Source organism: Nansenia antarctica (assembly GCF_963989245.1).
Source record: "Nansenia antarctica genome assembly, chromosome: 6".
NCBI lineage: Eukaryota > Metazoa > Chordata > Actinopteri > Argentiniformes > Microstomatidae > Nansenia > Nansenia antarctica.
In genome coordinates this window covers 25,398,655-25,406,954 of record NC_137676.1, presented here as the reverse complement: position 1 = coordinate 25,406,954, position 8,300 = coordinate 25,398,655, and positions in this window count along the sequence as shown.

Sequence of the window (8,300 nt, the reverse complement as noted above, 5' to 3'; positions counted from 1 at the left end):
TCTGAGTTTGTTTAGTCTGTCGAGGTCAAAGGGTCAAGAGGTTAACGGGCCACGGTCAGCTGGAAGTAGCCTAGTGGGATGGAACTCTCTGGAACTCTCTCTCTCAGGGCCTGGAGCAGATGCTCCATCTGAGTTTAGCACTGACCTGGATCATATTTTTTGGACAACAATATGTTTCTTGAACCTCCCATACTGTATATTCCATGTGTAGAAGTAATACTTCTCCCACTGCCACCTGTCAGTTTGTAAAAGCTTACACAACAGATACTAGAGTGAGTACACTTCATCATGCTTGTTAGACATTGTAGAATCATTGGTCATGTGTTTTTCATGTAAGAACAAACCATTGCCAAAGGACGACTCTGTCTGATAACATGTTTTACACCTACAGTATCATTGTGTCTCTTTACACCACAGATAAGACACTGTAAGCATCAACTGGCATACTTGGGTTTGTTGGTTCTCCTGTCATTCACTTCCTTAAAGCCATAGTTCACCCAAACTGCTCATTTACATATTTGTAATACAAGAACAGACTTCCACGCTTTCACAGTGACTCCTTTCAGGGTAAGGGACCGAGTATGTGATCTTGTCATTTGGGTGAACTATCACTTGAATGCAGTGGTGCTTATAGGTTGTTTATGTCAAGGAACACACGTGGTAAGTCAAGAAACACAAGTGGTGTAGGCGGGGTAGGTGGATGAACATGGTTGTCATGGAGAATGTAGTTGGTGAGTGATTTTCTCTGTGAACTTTCTTGGAATTTAGCTTCAGCCAATGATATGATGAGATTTAATGAGTGGGCTGATGATCATTGGGTGCCACCCTCTTGTGGAAGAGTTCTGTTATTGCATGCTTCTCTTAATGAAACTCAGTAAAAATGTTATTTTGCGGAATTTGAAAGGAAGCACAAAGACTGTCTGAAGGAGAGATGCAGGTAGTGGAGGTCTTGTCGTAGGAGGAAGTGGTAATGACACTGTCTGTGACTAACAACTCTCAACTCTCACATTGAGGTGGAATATGAATAACAATAGAAAGATTGAGAATAACCGTTTTTCTCCATTCCATCCTCCCTCGTCTTTTCAGTTTGTTGTTATGCAAAGAGTTGGGTGTTTGAACACTAAAACTGCCCAAACAGTTGAGCATTCGAGATTTGAGACTTTCATGATATCATCCTATAAGGCTCCAGATCACTTATGGTCAGTAATCATGGTGGATTTCTGCCATGGCTCTAAACAAAACCTGATTGATAACACAACGGTTTGGTTGTGGTATCAACGTTCTGGCACTAATATTACAATGTTATTCGTTATGTAATTTATTCGATGATGGAGACTAGAAATGTTGTCAAAATAGCCCTTGAACTTGAGTCGCCATTGAAAGGATTGAATCACACCGATCGAAACGGCCGAAAGCAATGGGCGGTTCACTGAACAATCTCCACTCTGTGAAACACCAAACAACTGCCTGTGGCTGGAAGACCAATTAGGTGACTAGCTTCCTTCAGAGCGTGTAATCTAATAGGTATTCCCCTAGTATGGTTTCTATGGAACTGAAATGCACGCTATCGATATAATCCTTCAGTAATTGTGCCGATATCTGCAGAAAGCATTTAAAAAGACACGTTTGTGGCCTTTTGAGGCACACATACACAGACTCCTGTGACCTTTTTTCCCTTCACATACACAGGAGTGTGTGAAGGTGTCATAATGTTTTCCAGCGCCTCGGTTTCCAGTGAAACTAAGCCAATGTGCGCTATCTCTCCTCTTTGTGGCTTAGAAGCATAACCTCTCTACCGGGAACGGAAAAGGCTGAAAGTCAACCCACCCAGTCGCTTGTGGTTGTGTGCGTCTGAAAGCCCTGAAAAGTCACCACTGCTCTAGAATCCAGCTACAGCCTCGTCTGAGGTTAGGGTTAGCGACTACCATAAGCACAGGGTGGTCTCTGAATACATGGAGTATACATTTACATTTTTGGCATTTAGCAGACGCCTTATTCCAAAGCGACTTACAATCAATACATTTCACTAAGGAAGTGAATCATCAGTCCACCAGTTCCAGCAGGAGGCGTAATCTAGCTCAGGCCAGGGGCCACAGGCAGTCGTCATGAAAAAGTATATACAGTATATATTATTTTTTTTGCTCGAGAGACAGTACAAGGGGGACACTGAAGAGACAGTACAAGGGGGGCAGTAGAGTCTCAGGAGACGTAGTGCTGGGGGGTGGTAATGTCTCAGGAGGAGCAGTTAAGGTGTAACCTGAAGAGATGGGTCTTCAGTCTTCGACGGAAGATGGGTAGTGACTCTGCAGTTCTGACAGCCATGGGAAGCTCATTCCACTAGCGGGGAGCCAGTGTAGTGAAGAGACGTGCGTGACTGCCGTAGAGGTGGTGGGACCAGTCGTGTGTGTGTGTATACTACGTGTGTGTGTGTATACTACGTGTATACTAAGATGGAACTGATACAACGGCTTGAAACTTGACCACACCAACATCACCAGAGTGTTGTCTTTATCACCTGGGTCACTGTGTGGGCATGTCTCTGGTCCAATCTAGACCTTGAGGTCGGGAAAACCAATCGATGACTAATAATAATACATTGGACTTATATAGCGCGTTTCTAGACACTCAGGCTGGGTTGCACCAACCTGGTTTAAAACTAATCCTGGTTTAAATCAGGGTTTATCTACTAATCCTGTTGCACCAAACTTTAATCCTAGCTTCAACCTAGTTTAAACCTGGTTTAATTTAATCCTGGTTTAAATCTAAGCCTCTGTTAATCCAGGTTTAAACCTGGTTTAAACCTGGATTAAATCAAGTCTGTTGCACCAGTAATTTTAAACCTAGTTTAAACCTGGATTAGCAATTATATTTAAACCACCCCTGGAGGAGGTTTATGTTAGGTTTATTTCAGTTTTAATGACAACATGGCTGCATATCTTCGCTGGATGAGAATAAAGGAAAGAGTTTCTCGCAGGAAAATTCAAGACAGATTAAACCCAATTGAATTTTATTACATTTTAATTGTAATAATAATTTTATTGTGATATCATTTTATACAGTGATATAAAGTGAATAATTCAATTGTGAGTTTTCCCAATGGTATAGCTTTACAAAATACTGTTTACTGTCATATACCTCAATGGGAAGGTTGCACCAGCTATCAAGCATGGAAGTGAGAGGAACTCTCAAACGCCCTCCAGCATGTCTACTACCTACATGGATTGTACAGTATTCAGAACCATCTTCAAACCAATATGAATAATGAATACACTGTAGTGCCGAGAGACGGGAGTCGTAGGCGGCGTATCAAATGTCAAAGCTAGACGTTTATTGAATGACATGAACGAGTCGTAACCACACACTTCAAGCAGTAACTATAACTGACAAAACAACTTGGGTACCACGCACTTAACTGTCCGTGCGGAACAATACTCCCAACCCATAGTTCTGTGGGTCAATTATGTCAACCCACCACACAAGGACCCCCAGAATTCACCCATAGTCAAAATCCCTGTGTCGGGGAGGGACGACGATCTGACCTCGGCGGGTGCGGGACGCAGGGGCAGGGGCAGCCGGGGCAGGGGCAGGGTGGGCCGGGGCAGGGGGAGCTGGGGCAGGGGCAGGGGTAGCCGGCGCAGCTGAAGGCACCGCGACCGGGGGCGGGGGGTGGGGCATGGGGGGGCGGCCACGGCGTGGGGGCTGAGCCAGTTCCAATGGCCGGGAAACGTCCACGTGAGCGGACTTGATCCTATCAATGGAGACCATCTCGTGTCTACCACCAACGTCCACCACCAGGTTCTTGTCCCCGCGTTGTAGGACCTTGAACGGGCCATCGTAAGGGGGGCGTAGGGGGCCGCGGTGGGCGTCGTGGCGAATGAAGACAAAGTCTGACGAGTGCAGCTCGGTGGAGACCCGGAAAGCAGGGGTACCGTGCTGTGAAGTGGGGATGGGTGCGAACCTCTCAGCGGCCTCCAGCAGGGAGGAGCGCTGCCTGGCCGCAGACCAGGGGACAGTGGAATCCGGGATGAAATCCCCGGGGACTCGTAGGGTTTGGCCGTATACGAGTTCGGCAGATGAGGACTGCAAGTCCTCTTTGGGGGCACATCTGAGGCCGAGCATGACCCACGGAAGTTTGTCCACCCAGTTGCCATCCGTCAAAGTCGCGCGTAGGGCCGCCTTCATTGAGCGGTGGAACCGCTCGCACAAACCGTTAGCCTGGGGGTGATAGGCAGTAGTGCGGTGCAGCTTTACCCCCAAACCACTAGCTACAGCGTTCCACAGTTCCGAGGTAAACTGCGAGCCACGGTCAGAGGACAGGTCAGACGGGGTCCCAAAGCGCGCGACCCACGTGCCGATGAACGCACGGGCCACATCGGAAGACGCCGTCGAGGAGAGGGGAACGGCTTCGGGCCAGCGGGTCGTCCTGTCCACCATGGTGAAAAGGTAGGTGAAGTCGTGAGAGGCGGGCAGTGGTCCCACAAGGTCGACGTTGACGTGGTCGAACCTCCTCTCAGGAACAGTGAAGGGCTCAAAAGGGGCTCTGGTATGGCGGTGTACTTTGGCGCATTGACAGGCCACGCACGTGTCGACCCAGCCCCTTACCTCCTTCTTGAGTCCCTGCCATACGAACTTCTCAGAAACTAATTTCACGGATGGTTTCCTGCCGGGGTGGGAGAGGTTGTGTACAGCCTCGAAAACGGGCCGGCGCCAGTTCACAGGGACTAGCGGCCGCGGCTGGCCCGTAGAGAAGTCGCACAGCAGTTTTGCGCCTGAGTCACCGACTGCGACATCCTCCAAGCGTAGTCCTGTGTCCGCGCTCTTGAGGGTCTGGACCCTGTGGTCGGAGGCCTGGTCCGCACTCATGCGGAGGTAGTCGAGACCCAGTTGAACGGCCCCGACGACCGCTCTGGAGAGACAGTCCGCGACCACGTTGGACTTGCCAGCGATGTGTTGGATGTCTGTGGTGTACTCAGATATGTACGAGAGCTGGCGTTGCTGGCGGGCAGACCAAGGCTCGGCCACCTTGGACATGGAGAACGTGACGGGTTTGTCATCCACGAACGCCGTGAACTCACGGCCTTCCAGCAGGAACCGGAAGTGGCGGACTGCCAACCAGAGGCCAAGGAGCTCCCTGTCGAACGCGCTGTATTTGCGCTCTCTGGGCGTCAACTGACGGCTGAAAAATGCGAGCGGCTGCCAGGCGCCTGCGACCCATTGTTCGTGCACCGCGCCAACGGCGTAGTTTGACGCATCGGTGGTGATGGCAATAGGGGCCTTGGTTGACGGGTGGGCCAACATGGCGGCCTGGCTTAGGGCGGTCTTGGTGGCCATGAAGGCGGCTTCCCTCTCGGCCGTCCAGTCGATGGCCTGGTTGGGGGATTTGTCCTTCATAGCCTCGTACAGCGGGTGCATGGTGTGGGCTGCACGGTGGATGAACCGGTGATAAAAAGTCACCATTCCAAGAAACTCTCGGAGTGCTCGAGCTGTGTGTGGGCGGCGGAAGGCGGAAACGGCCTCCACCTTCGATGGGAGGGGGGCGGCCCCATCTTTGTTGATGAGATGCCCAAGGAATTGGATGGAGGGTAACCCGAACAGACACTTCGCCGGGTTAATGATCAGGCCATGTTGGCTGAGCCTCGTGAAGAGGTCTCGGAGATGTGCCAGGTGCTCCTCCTCCGAGGAGCTGGCAACGAGGATGTCGTCCAAATAGACGAATAGGAATGGCATGTCTCTGAGCGTCAAATCCATTAGCCGCTGAAAGGACTGGGCTGCATTCTTAAGTCCAAACGGCATACGTAGGAATTCGAATAGCCCGAACGGCGTGATCACCGCCGTTTTGGGAATGTCTGAAGGGTGCACAGGGACTTGGTGGTAGCCACGCACTAGGTCCACCTTTGAGAAAACCAGCTTACCCGCCAGATGCGCAGAGAAGTCCTGAATGTGGGGGACTGGGTAGCGGTCGGGTGTCGTAGCGTCGTTGAGGCGGCGGTAGTCGCCACACGGTCGCCATCCGCCGTCTGGTTTCGGCACGATGTGTAGCGGTGAGGCCCATGGGCTGTCTGAGCGGCGGATGATACCAAGGCGCCAGTGGCGATTCTAGAGATTTATACATGGGGGGGCAAAGGGGTGGCAAGCAGATATTTTAGTGTGGCCATCATTTTGATAAGTGGCTATCTTAATGTCTTACATTTATGTATATTTATCATCCCTTACAGCCTGTTCTACATATAGAACTAGTGTGTGCATGTGTACAGGTTTCAGAAAACTGTGCACTCTCTTTGACCTCCTTTATGATCTCCTCTTGAACCATCCCTGCCAAACACTGGAGTATTTCATTTTGGATACTGCTGCATGTGTATTTAGCATTTTTGGCTTGCTCTTCCATTCTTTTCTTTAAAAATGGGTCATGCTTGCATAGGACATCTAACATCTCTAAGAAATTGCCTCTATTATCAGACTCAGGAGATTCCCTGTGACCCCGCTGGGAAATATTTTGAGTTGCTGTTAACAGCAGAACTTCACCTAGTGTTTTGATATATTACTTTTTTTCTGGACTCTTCATCCATCATTACTAACATTGATGTGTTTTTATCTATCATTTTCTTATTCTCTGTCCACGCAAACATTGCATTAACATGGCTCTCAGATTTAGCATGGGAACAAAATCCACTGTCCTTAAATGTGGCTTTCTTCCAATTTGAATATCCATCCATAAACACACTCTTAGGGGCATTAGGCAGAGAAAAGTGTCTACAAGAGAAACAATAACTTGCGTCTTTCGACTGGGAGTATTCCAGCCAGGGATGTATCTTGTACCAGTCGGCACGGAAACTCCTTCTGGCTCCACCCTGCAATGTCTTGGGAAACGTCTCCAAGGATGGTTGTGTCGGGCCATCTCCTCTGTGTTTGGAAATATCTAGGAAAATAAAAATAAAGGAGGGGAAAAAATCAGATATAGGTCTGATCGGATTACTCCCTGATGGTCAATGTCACAACTTATATTCACCAAGTAAATATACTTTTGATTAAAGCTAACACATGATACTGTACTGTAGCTTTGATAACATGTCACTACTTGTATTATATGGGTTTGATTCAAATGTAATAATGGACTGGAACAAAAAGTGGAAATCATAAACATTCATACCATGAGGACCAGCTGCAGCTGAACTAGGGACAACTGGTGTCTCTTCCTCAGCCTCTGTACTGCCATGACTCGCTTCCTCAGCCTCTGTACTGCCACGACTCGCTTCCTCAGCCTCTGTACTGCCATGATCTGGCTGATGTCGCTTGCCAAAGAAAATCCTAATATCACCGTTGCCGTTCCTCTTCATTTTGTTACTACCCTTCTTCCTGCACCATATTTTCAACATACATTAACATCGTGTTACAATGACATAACTATAATAACGCCAACGTTAGCTAAACAGTAAGTAAAAGCTAAATAGACTGACGTCTTCGCTTCATAACTCAGCAAATAACGTTACATTGACGAACAAAAAATCAATTAATTTACTAAACATATCCAATAGGTAATGAATTGTAAACGTAATAACATAATTAGTTAAAACCACATTTAACATTACCTGAACAACAGGCTCCACACGGCACAGCACCAGAAAGACAGCTCAGGTTTAATTGATTAATCAGCATCAGCTGTGCGGTAAACTGTTGGAACACACCTAGCCTATTCAAATCTCCCCGTGTGAAATAGGGTGCAACCATTTGAGACGGAGGGGTGGAACAGACAGTGAGTTTATTTTTCAAACTTGGAAATTTGGGAATTTTACACTGAATTCTGATTAAAAATAAAGATAAAGATAAAATAATAATAATACAACAAATTATATCAGTTGGTCTGTGTAACTGGGGTGGCAGGACTTCCCTTGCCACCCTGGTAGCTTCGCCACTGCGAAGGCGCTCCATGTTGACGAACTCAGACTTAGCGACTGCTAGCCTGTCGGGGTTGAGCCGCCGGGCCCTAGCGTAGATGGGGGCGCCCTTGGTGTCTATGTGGTGCTCCACCCCATGCTTGGTAGTGGTGGCGGAAAATGTGGGCTGTGTCAAGCTGGGGAACTCGCTGAGCAGGTGCTGATAGTTGTCACCCTCTGAGAGTGAGCTGGAGAGCCCGCCGTATGTCGCCTCACCGCGGACACATGCAAGTGAGGTGAATGTCAGTGCGTCCACCAGGCGGTTGTTCTTGACGTCCACGAGCAGTCCGTGAGCACATAGGAAATCTGCACCGAGGAGGGGGAAAGAGATGTCGGCCGTGACGAAGTCCCATGTAAACCGCTGACCCC